General features: G+C 42.9%; 1 protein-coding gene across 3 annotated transcripts in view; it reads left to right on the top strand.

Annotated features, from left to right (window-relative positions):
• LOC147032209 (polypeptide N-acetylgalactosaminyltransferase 2-like) overlaps positions 1-12,742 on the top strand; it is a 130,173-nt gene that overhangs the window by 53,764 nt on the left and 63,667 nt on the right. The window lies entirely within an intron of this gene.

Genomic DNA, 12,742 nt, shown 5'->3' with positions numbered 1-12,742 from the left:
GTTATTATAGTGTTTTCTTTAGCCCTTTCACTGTAAGATTGGTTTGCAGTAATACCGAATGTTCTTTTATTTTTACTTGCATCAAAGTAATGCAAGCACTCGTATGAAGAGGTAGAATTGCAGGTGTAAAAGGAGCGAAACTGGAAAAGAACATCACGGATTTATTACCCATACCATTGTTTAAATCGTCTCTTGGAAACGAAGCCTATTACCGCTGGATAATAGTCGCGTAAACTCGTAACTTGCCAAAAGAAGACTGAAGCCGTTGGATTCATTTGTTGTCCATAGTCAATCTGCCGTTTGTTTGGAAACCACTGTTTTGAGCCTAAAAGCAAACCACCTGTGGTCAGAACTTTGATTGCACGTCTGGAATTGTGTACTTTGAAATGCTAAGGCCCTCGGTATTAACACTTTTGATGCCTTTTTTATGTGCCTGCTTGTTTATTTTCAAGGGAACTTGCCACGTGCTGACCACCGACTGTTTGTGCTGACAATATGTCCGTTTATCTTTTTTGAGGGGTGTGGACTTTGCAGCGAAAAGTAATGTTCTCTTTGAACTTGCTTAGATACTACATCACGACGAAGGGATAAAAATGATCGATGCGACTCATAAATGGCTGTACGATGATCTCCTTTCAATATCTGCATGGCCATACACGAATTAGCGCTTTATCAGTGCAGAAGCAGGCGAGCAGGACGAGAGAAGAAAATCGACGAGGTTTTTTTTTAAGGAACGGTTGCATCATCATTCGGCACGTGTGCTTCAACACGCTTTTCTTCGCGTAATATAGAATGCCCACTTTAAAATGTACCCACCATATATAAATGTGCACGCATTGCAGTTAAATACAATTTCCCTTGAGTGGTGTCCAACTGGCTTTGATTTAGCATTAGTCGGAGTATCTTGACAAAAATGAAACGGTTCCTTGTGCAGAGGGAAGTTGTAATAATATTGTACAAAATTAAGAATTTATCTCTGCCATCATTGAAATTTCCTTCGTGTACACTGTAAGGATATTTTTTTTTTATCCATTCCTACGACAAGCACACTGATACACCACGATGTTTTTAAAAAAAGAGATCTGCTCTTCAATGACCGTTGCAAAATGTCTGCAGCTATGTTAATTTTCAAAAATCAACAACTTGCGATTGTGTGATGCTTCCTTTTAATTTGAAATAACCGTGTTCATCTTGATTCTTTCCAACGATGCCACGCGCTTTAAATTATTCAATAATAGCCACACATTTTCTGTTGTGCGACGCGCAAACTCTACTTTTAACAAGTGCTTTTAATTCAATGACGAGAAAGGCATTTATTTTTTATTTTTTGGGGAATGTCTGCACAAGTAAAAGAAGGAGCTGGAACTCTGATAACAACAAAACAGAATATCTATACTGTCAGAAGAACACATATTTGAATGAGGAAAGATACCTGCATCTCCAAGAAAGCCAAGATTGACCGCTGTACCGAGGATCATTCTAAATTTCTTGCGAGGTTGATTTCAGAACTCGGTGTTCCGATGTTTTTGGTGGGGGGGGGGGGTGGTGGAGATGGATAATTGGCAAATTTGCATTCCGTGAAAAAAAGTTTGTTACGGATCTGGTGACAGGGGTAAATGGAGCATAAATTAATATAGTTATCTCATTATATGTCAGCATAAGCATATGTACAGTAATTGCTCTAATTAATGAGATAGTGTCGAGTACGTGTTCAGAAGTCCTTGTCTTCCCCTGCCCGAATGTTTGTGTCTAAGCCCCACCTTTCCCTCCTTCCTACCATCTTAAAACTTTTCCCCAATGTACATCTGTCCCTGCATGCACTTTCCATGACTTGCCATTCTTCGCTGGACGTCGCCGGGATCAAATACTGTGCAGTGCTGCCAGTCTCGATGGGACGTCAATGGCAGATATTGTGCAGTGCGGTCAACCAATCAGCGCAGCCCATTCATCACCCGACGGCTCCGTCCAATAAGCCGGCTTGACATCCACGTCCCAGGTTATTTTGTCTCGTCCTCACTGAGTGAAAGAAATAAGGCAGTGTTTATTTAAGCCATCGAGGTTCTGAGGGTGCTTTGAGTGTATTTTTATTCATTGGTAACAGTTTGTTTCCTGGGCTGACAAGATGGCCGAGAGGTATGCCCATTCACCTCGAAGCCATCGAGCCAGCTATAAAGTCCTGACCCAGCTATAAACTGTCAGCCCGGTGTTTCATGTGCAGGGTGACTCATCAATGTGAGTGCCGTCCCTTGGATGGACATCAAATGGGCGTTCCATATGCCAGCATTAGTTGTTGGGCATTAAAGATCCTATGGTGTCCTTCACGAAGAGTAAGCGAGCTATTGCTGGCACCATGGCCAAATTCCAAATTCCTACGCCAACTAGTAGAACGTCAGGCCTGGCCAGCCAGTTCGTGAAGACTCATGCCAAGCTTCCCCCTGTTTCGCCTCGCAGTCTAGACTAATGGCCATGCATCACACTTGTCGAGTATGCGCTTCCGCCCATCATTTCCCTTTGATGATGCCTTTGTTCCTTCTTTGAGACATTTCCTGATTGAGACAGTTCCTCGGAACATGTTAGTAATTTCCGCAGCTTTTGTCACTGCAGTGCCTTGCAAACTCGCACCAGCAATTACAACCCTTCACTGAGGTCTCTTCTTGCGGCCATGGTGGCTGTCAACACAAGACTCGAGCCGGTGTGTGTGTCGTGTCATGTCGTTCATAAAGCATAACATATTCTCTCTGCTCACTTCCCAACCCCCACCCCTCTCTCTTTTTGTCCCATTCTTGCTCTACATCCTCCCAATACAGTGCAGCACCCTCCTCCCCTGCCCTCTCTCTCCCTCTCCCTCTCCCTTTCTCCCACTTTCTGGATGTATCTGAATGGTGCTTATGTCCGGGCAGTGTTTGTTTCCAGACGCGTCCGGGCGGTGTTTGTGTCCGGACAGGACTTTGTCTCCGGTCGCGTCCGTACAGGAGTTTGTTTCTGGGTGGTATTTATAGTACAAGGACCAATCAATAAGTAACCTTCAAATATTTTTCACAAATTGTTTATTGCATGGATGTGTGTAACAACTGTGCTATTTTTTCAACATGATCTCCATTGCGTTCAATGCATTTTTTTTTCCAGTGCTTTACTAAGACCTGAATTCCTCGAGAAAAAAAAACATCTTTTGGCTGCTTGTGTAGCCATTCATGCATCTCCTCTTGGACCTCTTCATCGGATCGGAAAGTGGTTCCACCAAGCTCCTCTAAATGGCCCAAAGATGTGGTAATCCGCAGGGGCGAGGTCTGATGAGTAGGGTGGATGAGGAAGACACTCAAAATGCATGTCCTCGATTATTGCAGCTGTAGCATGAACAGTGTGGGGCCGAGCATTGTCCATTCATCCATCCATTGGGACCATAAACTGTGCAGAGCGCTCGTGCTGCCGAAGCAGTCTCCTTGGCTCTTGGGCACGACCCTGGACAGATCACCACTCCAACACAGGATACCATCAAGCTGGCACTCATTTTGCTGACCGCAGAAGGATGGCAGGCAGAGTCAACCACACCTGGTATTAATTCAACAACCATGGGGGATTTTAACTCAGGATCCTAGGATCCCAATCCCATCCGCCTAACCATTAAGCCAACACCAGGCGAGCATTGTCATGCTGTAGCAAAACACCGGTCGTGAGTAGTCCACGACGTTTTGATCTGATTTCTGGTTGCAGATGATTTTTACGGAGGTCACAGTATGAAGCACTGGTGACTGTGGTCCCTCTGGGCATGTAATGCTCTTCGAATGGGCCTCGGCTATCCCAGAAGAGCGTCAGTATCACTTTTCCAGCGGATGGCTGTGTGCACAATTTTTTGGACTTCTGTGAAGTTGAATGGCGCCACTCTTTGCTTGCCCTCTGTTTCTGGCTGAAAGTAGTGGACCCAGCTTTCATCCCCTGTAATAGTCCATGGGCCCAGGCCAGAAATTCCACTTGTCGGTACCATCTAAGGAAACCAATCCTAGTTATGATTTTTGAATTTGTGTATATATATATATATATATATATATATATATATATATATATATATATATATATATATATATATATATATATATATATATATCATATTTTGATGTGATAACCATTGGAGACTGGCAGCTTATTGGTAGTTATCATCTCTGGAATGTACCCACCCTCCGCATAATGAAAGCGAAAAGGCAAACTCAGAAACATTCACTAATGATGCAATTGCTGTTTCCACATGGGGCTAGAATGAACTGCAAACCACAAATACATGTCTGAAATGCTTTATTTATACCATCTGAATAATCCTTTCTGTCATTCCTGAAGGCAGAATTTGTTTTATGGCAGAAAGGGGCGAACAATAGGGCCGATCAAAATGTTGCTGATTCGTGATTTTCAATACATTTTAATTTATAATATTGTCATACAAGTTCCCTGGGTAGTGCTACTGAACCGCAGTAGCCTACAACATGCACATGTTGTATGAGGAAAACATTTATGAACATTTTACAAGTTTTTACCACAGTTAAGGGAATTGCCCTTCCCCTACCCTAGTTCCAACAAGCGTCCAAAATGTGAACTGTACGGATAACCCAAATTTCACCACGCTACTGTGGCATGTTTATGTACTATGTTTTACTCATGCATATTTGTAGCCATGAATGTCCTTGTGATTGTGCCAAAACATTCACACCATTGATCAGTAGTCTACTCTTCATCACTGTTATCAGCATCAGAGTCCTCGAGGTCTACAACCTCTTCCTCGACATCAGCGGGCTGGTTGCTGCAGGTTCGCAACTTGCACATGTCAGTGCACTTCAGGCTATTGGCAAGGCACGTGCAGTCTGGGAGTTTGCACGACCGTCCACACTTGCAGGAAAGCAGTTGTAACACTGCATCCGGTGCTGGAGAACCCTGTCCTGCATCCACTCGATGGCCAGCTTCCCGTCATCAACAGTGGTCCATCCACAACCCTTGGGACTTGGAACATAGGGTTGGCCTTGCAGACAGCGCCTCCAAATAGCAGCCTGGTAGTTTGCACGGAGGACGTGCATGAAGAGGCGGTCTTCACATGGTGGAAGCTGACTGGACTCTATCTCTCCCCGTCTGGCACAGAAGAGTTGATGTCGGAGTTCATTGACTTTCGTGGTGTTGGTAGATGGCATGTATATGTGGCAGGTGACCTCTTGCAGCTTCTGAAAGAGCTCGGTGGATACTTCCCATGAATGACAGAGCTGACTGAAGGCCTCTTGGTAGGTCTTATCCGACTTCATTTGCTTCAAGGCGCCCATCTTTCCCCGGCCTGCAAAGGAACTGACTGTATCACAACCGGAGAACACGTGCAGTCCAACCAGGGCATCACAGACACCGTCTCCCATCGATCTAGCAAGCTTGTCAATGTCTAGGAACCGTGTGCGGGTTTGCGTACCACACTTCTGATACACGGGGAATGGGATGTCCTTATTGAAGGCAAGACACAGCACGAGGATATATGTATCTTCGGAAGTGATCACAACAGCCTTGTACCCAGCCTCTGCTGCATGCAGAGCATGCAGAAGCATTCGGGTGTCTGCTTCCTCCTGCGTGGACTTCAGCTCTGCCACTTCCTCTCGGTGGTCCTTTGTTTTCTTTTTGTTTTTTTTGATTTTCCCCCAAAACGTCAAATCTCAGAATGGTAAAATGGTAAAAATGCAAAATACATACACGAAGCTGCTCTTCTGGAACGGTTATCACATAGTGAAATAATCATATAGTCCCTACCAATAACTTAGTAGCCCTAAAGTTTGGTTTCCTCAGATGGTACCGATAGATGCCTGGGCCCATGGACTATCACTACGCACTGTAAGAAATCATCGCCTTCTATTTCGTAACGTCACAGAACTTCTTCACATGCGTCCACTTGCCGTTCTTTCAGTTCTGGTGTGTGTTGTCTCGGCACCCACCTTGCAGACACTTTGCGGAACCCAAGCACGTTGTGAATGATATGGTGTGCTGAACCATGACTAATGTTCAATTCGGAGACCACTTCATCCATCGTAATGTGACGGTTTTCCCTTAGCACGCGCTCAACTCCTGCAACCATTTCTGGTGTGTCTGCTGTGTGAAGCCGGCCCGAGCGAGCAGCATCTGCCACACTGGACACTCCACTTTCAAAGTTCCTGTCCCAGTAGCAGACCTGCTGCAGCGATAAACATGCGTCACCATATTGCATCTTCATTCTGCAATGGATTCCACTGGGATTCACAACCTCACTTCCCAAGAAGCGGATCACAGAACGTTGCTCCTCCCTGGTACATGCTTCTAAGGAAGCTGCCATCTTGGAACTGCTCTACTGATATCATACACTCAATGTTGCCAGATCTAAAACAGGCAAAACATGACTCTTACCCATAAATATAACATATGTCGTCTACAACTACACACACTATATTCTCAAATTTGTATCGCCAGTTTAAGGTTACTGATTGACTGGCCTTCTTATGACCGGGAGAAAATGGATTTCAGACATTATTTTGTTTCCCTCCTCACTGTGATTCGATGCAGAAGCATTTTGATGAGGCATTATGAATTGTAATGAATGCTTCACCGCACGTCTGCCTTCCCTTCCTCTTCACTTCTCGCTGCCTGCCTTATATTCACCCCTCATTACTCTCCCTCCCTCCTTGCTCCCCCACCCCTCCTTGTTCTCACTCCCTTCCTTGCTCCTCCTCTCCTCTTTTTTCGCCCCTCTCAGTATTCCCTTCAGTGAAGCGACGGATGGTATTTGTGAGTGTATGTATGTATGTTTGTATGTATGTTTGCATCTATACAGCTCTGGAAAAAATTAATTAAAAGATATTATCAGTTTTTCTGGTTTTACTATTTATAGGTATGTGTTTGAGTAAAATGAACATTTTTTTTTATTCTATAAACCACTGACAACATTTCTCCCAAATTCCAAATAAAAATATTGTCATTTAGAGCATTTATTTGCAGATGACAACTGGTCAAAATAACAACAAAGATTCAGTGTTTTCAGACCTCAAATAATATAAACAAAACAAGTTCATATTCATTTTTAAACAACACAATACTAATGTTTTAACTTAGGAAGAGTTCATAAATCAATATTTTGTGGAATAACCCTGATTTTCAATCACAGCTTTCATGCGTCGGCATGCTCTCCACCAGTCTTTCACATTGCTGTTGGGTGACTTTATGCCACTCTTGGCACAAAAATTCAAGCAGCTCGGCTTTGTTTGATGGCTTGTGACCATCCATCTTCCTCTTGATCACATTCCAGAGGTTTTCAATGGGGTTCAGGTCTGGAGATTGGGCTGGCCATGACAGGGTCTTGATATGATGGTCCTCCATCCACACCTTGATTGACCTGGCTGTGTGGCATGGAGCATTTTCCTGCTGGAAAAACCAATCCTCAGAGTTGGGGAACATTGTCAGAGCAGAAGGAACAAGTGTTCTTCCAGGACAACCTTGTACGTGGCTTGATTCATGAGTCCTTCACAAAGACAAATCTGCCCGATTCCAGCCTTGCTGAAGCACCCCCAGATCATCACCGATCCTCCACCAAATTCCACAGTGGGTGTGAGACACTGGCTTGTCGGCCTCTCCAGGTCTCTGTCTAAAGGCCCGGTCACACCTTGACGTTTTAGCCAACGTATGCCGATTTTTGAATTTTTTTTCTAAAACGCTGGCACACGTTGAATACGTTATGGGTAAGTTTTGATAACATTGAGAGCACGCTGAAAAACACTGCCATACGTCGTTGTACGTTGGCTTTAAACGTTGTACTTTTCGGTTGTCCTCAAATTTTTTCATGCTTGAAATTTCACGACGTATGCCGGCGTATGACTCACACGTTCCGCTACGCTGGCCACAAGTTGTATGCACGGTCTGCGATCGTTGACAGACGTCAACACATGCTACTTGTAAGTTAATCATAAATTGAGACACGCCGAGGTAATGTTTAGCGTACCCGAAACTTATTTCTAACCTATGATTAACGTGTTGTTGGCACGTTACGCGATCGTTGCCACACATCGACAGACGTTACTTTTAAGTTACTCATAGGCTGAAAGACGTCGGTATAATGGATCGTCCTTGCGTCAGCTTCCACGGCCACGGCCAGGACACTTATTTGCAGCATTCTTCAAACTTTTCTTGGGCATGACGAGGATGTTCACACTTCGATGTCTAGCTTGGCTATGATTCCAATTGTCCATCGGCAGCGTCTATTTAAAATAGTCGAGTTTGAGCGTTTTAACACGTTCAGAAGAAACGCTTCAAATTTCAAAACCTCGGCGTCAAAAAACAAAGGCGAGTGACAGCAATTTAAATCCTTCATTGTAAACAATGAAAGTAACTGAGTGGTACCGTTTAAAAGTCGTTGAATGTAAAAAAAATCCAATTGTTGAGCGCAAGCGTCTACTTTCAATAGTGGGGTTTGAGCGATTTATCACGTTCAATACAAACGATTAAAATTTCCGAGCGCCAGCGTCAAAAAACAAAGGCGAGTGACAGCAATTTAAATCGTTCATTGTAAACAATGAAACTAGCTGAGTGGTACCGTTTAAAAGTCGTTGAGTGTAAAAAAATCCAGTTGTTGAGCGCAAGCGTCTACTTTCAATCGTGGAGATGCAGCCATTTAAATCGTTGAGTGGCAGCCTATGAACCTACCCGTGGACACGCGGACGCAAGGACGATCCATCATAACCCACACCCTCCCCCTCACACTCACCTACTACTGCCAACATGAACAAACTACTACTGATACTGATACTGATACTGATACTGATACTGATACGGACATCGACTCAAAAAGGACTCGAAAACACTGTTGGGTTCCCCTTTTATGAACACCATTTTTATATACCAATTCCCAAAACCGCTGGGAACACGTCTTTATATGGCAGTTGTAACCTAGAAACACATTCATTTATTTTTTTTGTCGACCGGAAGACGTCATTGGAATACGTCTACATACGTCGATGTGTGTTGGGACTACGTAAAGAATTGGTTCAAAGCACGTCAAACATAAGTTAGAAATAAGTTTCGCGTAAAAAAGACATTACCGCGACGTGTTTCGACTTATGAGTAGCTTATAAGTAGCCTTTGTGGACGTGTGTAAGCGTCCACATATCGTGTGTAAAACTTATCCCCATCGCATGCGGAACGTGTGTCATACGCCGAGTACGTCGTAAAATTTTGAACATGTTTAAAATTTCTTGACGTACTCTACTTACTACGACATATGATAGCGTACTTTAGCGTTGTACTCACGTATACCAAACTTACTCATACCGTATTTGACGTGCCCCAACGTTTTAGACACATTTTTCTTCGGTCGGCATACGCTGGCAAGATCGCCAAGGTGTGACCGCGATGTTGACACTTCCATTTCTACGGCAGTTATGATTCGAATTGTTGTGCGTCAGCCTTTTAATAGGCAACGTCACGACATCGTCGGCGATGCGTGCAACGCGCTATGCCGAAGTTAGACTATCGTTGGGCATCGGTTGTGTAGGCCGATAACAGGTTCAGCATTCGTTGGTATAAGTTATCTATAACACAACGAAACGTTCTGTTTCCATTACTAATATGTTATGCATACGACCAACTCGTTATGAATACGTCCGAATCTTAAAAAAAAACATCAAAAGTTCAACGTCAGCCAGCGTTTTACATACATTTTAATACGTTGCCATCGCTGGCTAAAACGTCAAGGTGTGACCGGGCCTTAACGACCAGGTGTTGGGCAAAGCTGAAAATTGGACTCATCAGAGAAGATGACCTTACTCCAGTCCTCTACGGTCCAATCCTTATGGTCTTTTGCAAACCTCAGCCTGGCTCTTCTTTGCTTCTCATTGATGAAGGTCTTTTTTTCTAGCTTTGCACGACTTCAACTCTGCCCCTAGGAGCCTGTTTCGAACCGTGCTTGCCGTGCACTTCACCCCAGCTGCGGTTTGCCATTCTTTTTGTAGGTCACTTGATGTCATCCTATGGTTGTTGAGTGACATTCGAATGAGTTGGCGGTCATCCTGGTCAGTGGAAAGTCGTTTTCGCCCTCTGCCAGTCTGTAGCTTTGTTGTCCCCAATGTCTGCTGCTTGACCTTGTTCTTATGAACCGCCATGTTTGAAATTTTAAGGATGGAAGCAACGTGACGCTCACTGTATCCCTCTGCCAGTAAAGCCAGAATTGAACCCTTCTTTTCCTCACTCAAAACTTTTCTTTTCAACTCTTTTGGCATGGTCAATAGTTATTTTTTTGATTCCAATTACTTTTGAGGTACAATGAGCACTGTTTTTGCCATCCAGCTGGTCCTATTGCAAGAGGATAGTGATGACCACAGCAGTGGTTTTTATACTTTTCCTTGTTAAATAAGATTCGGTTCAGGTGATCACCTAATCAGTGCTTCACTAAGTAGAATGAGGTGTGCCTGTGTTGGAATTCAACAGACACTGGAATGGAATGACTGCCTTACATGTAGAGATGCTGATTTAATTTTTTTTTGGAGTGGTCTCTTATTTTTTTTCCAGAGCTATATATATATATATATATATATATATATATATATATATATATATATATATATATATATATATATATATATATATATATATATATATATATATATATATATATATATATATATATATATATATATATATATATATATATATATATATATGTTCCCTCCCCACCCTCCTCCCAAGACCAACGGCAAAGATAAAAACACCCCTATACATTAATTGGGGTTATGCTGATCATATGTACCAAGTCTGGATGTAATCGGCCCAGAACTGGAGGAGGAGTGGTAGCACGATAAACAAACAAACACCAGTCCATAAATTATCGTAAGGAATAAACCACCAGACCTGAAAATATAGAAAACGTATGCATGAGTTTCTGTTTCATATAAAACAAAGGGTATCGGTGTATCTTTTGTGGGACTAAATATATTAACCAAAGTTGTCCAGGTCTTTTTGGAACACCCTGTATCTCTTGGTTGAGATTTAGGACATTCATCCAATTTGCTGATATAGAAGAAGCTCCATGGCCAAGGTGTGATGAATGACTTGTGCGCAAACCAAACTAATGGTCAGAGATTTCCAAAAATGTTGATTTGAAATTATTCATAGCATTACTATGCCTATGATGGGAAGAATGTTGACCGGTGTGTAGTTGAGGTTTAGTTTTTGCATTGTTCTTATGAATTGGTGAGCATGTTGGTGATTTTACCCTGGTGCATCCAGGTGGCCTTTGCAAAATGACCTTGAAAAGTGCAGATAAAGATGATTCGAAATTAAATGAACAGTTTTAGAGTGTTGGTGCACTGCAGCCATCATGTCCAGTTGGGGGTGGAGGAGTCAAGATGGGCTGTTAATTTTTTCCATGTAGAATGAAGAACTATTCTTGCTGGGGGAAAGTAGTGTCGACCTGCATTGGCGCACAGGTAGAACAATTGATGAAATCAACAGGATGTTCATTGAGGTATGCGAATAATCACCGTGGGAAGCAAGGATAAGCTGATGTTTTGGGTGTTAACCCTTCGCTATAGCAAAGGAGGGAAACATGAGATGGGCAAGTTTTAATATAGGGTATGAGCGAGTCAGAGTGCTTTCATGGAATGGGACCAATGGGAGTGAGAATGAATGACTGATTTTGACATGAAGGGTCAGGGTTCGGGAGTTAAAAGTCAAAGGGACTGGAATTTGTAGAAAAGTGAAAATAATGGGGGAGGCGGTGGTTAGGGGCGGGGGAGGGGGGAGGGGACCAGAAGTGACAAATTAGATCATTAAATGAAAGTCACTTCAAAAAGTGATATAAATAATTGAATAAAAATATATAATAATACTAATTAATAATAATGATAATAATAAAATAGTCCGTAAAATTAAAGAATAGAAATGACAATTAAAGTGAAAGAACATTGAAAGAGATGGCGCAGTGCAGGCCAGACCGATCTGCCTGATGAACTTCCCGACATGGCGGTATCTTGCAAAGACCATCGGTGAAACACATTTGAAGAGTCCATGATCTGAAGAGCCAAGAAGAGCAAAGGAACAGCAGAAAAGATTTGACTGGAAATTAAACATAATAAAGTCATAAAGAGCGGCAGCAAGTCGAGGAAAGGTAGCTTGAGAATACAACAGATAGAGTGAAGCCAAAAGTCTCACAAACGCCCTTGGCTGCAATACCATGGACATTGGTGTGAGGACCAACACTGAGCCAGCTGGAAATGTGACGTTTGAAATCACCAAAGATAAGGAAGAGAGAGTTGGAATTTGGGAAGTGGAGAGAGTGAAAGTGAGCTGATATTTTAGAGTATTGATACACTGTCATCACAGTTTGGAGGGCAGTGCAGTGATAGAGTGTTTGCTTTTGGGAAAGTATTCCCAGGCTGAATCGAGTATTCCCAGGTTTTTCCTGCATTTGTTAATTGTTACGCTATTTACTTCCCAATAATGGAGCAGGCGAAACAGGAGTAATGTTGTTGGAATGATGCCCAGAAGGCGTCCGAGAAGATGGAAAATTCTGTTTTCAATAAACAGCTACAGATACACGAGAGACAACATGACTCCAGTCACATCAGAGAATGGAGTAGAGCGCAGTGAAAGGATGACTTTTTTTTTTGTGAGCAGGAATGAAGAGGAAGGATCAGAAATCTGCAAAAGGAAGAAAGAAAGACAAGTCTGGAGACTGCGATGGTCCACGAGCAATGTACACGGTTCGCCTTTTTAA

This window comes from Eptatretus burgeri, chromosome 2 (genome assembly GCF_056783735.1).
Source record: "Eptatretus burgeri isolate ZD-2024b chromosome 2, Ebu_testis_v1, whole genome shotgun sequence".
NCBI classification, from domain to species: Eukaryota; Metazoa; Chordata; class Myxini; order Myxiniformes; family Myxinidae; genus Eptatretus; species Eptatretus burgeri.
Note: the sequence above shows the minus strand (reverse complement) of the source record. Positions and strands in the feature narration are given on the sequence as shown.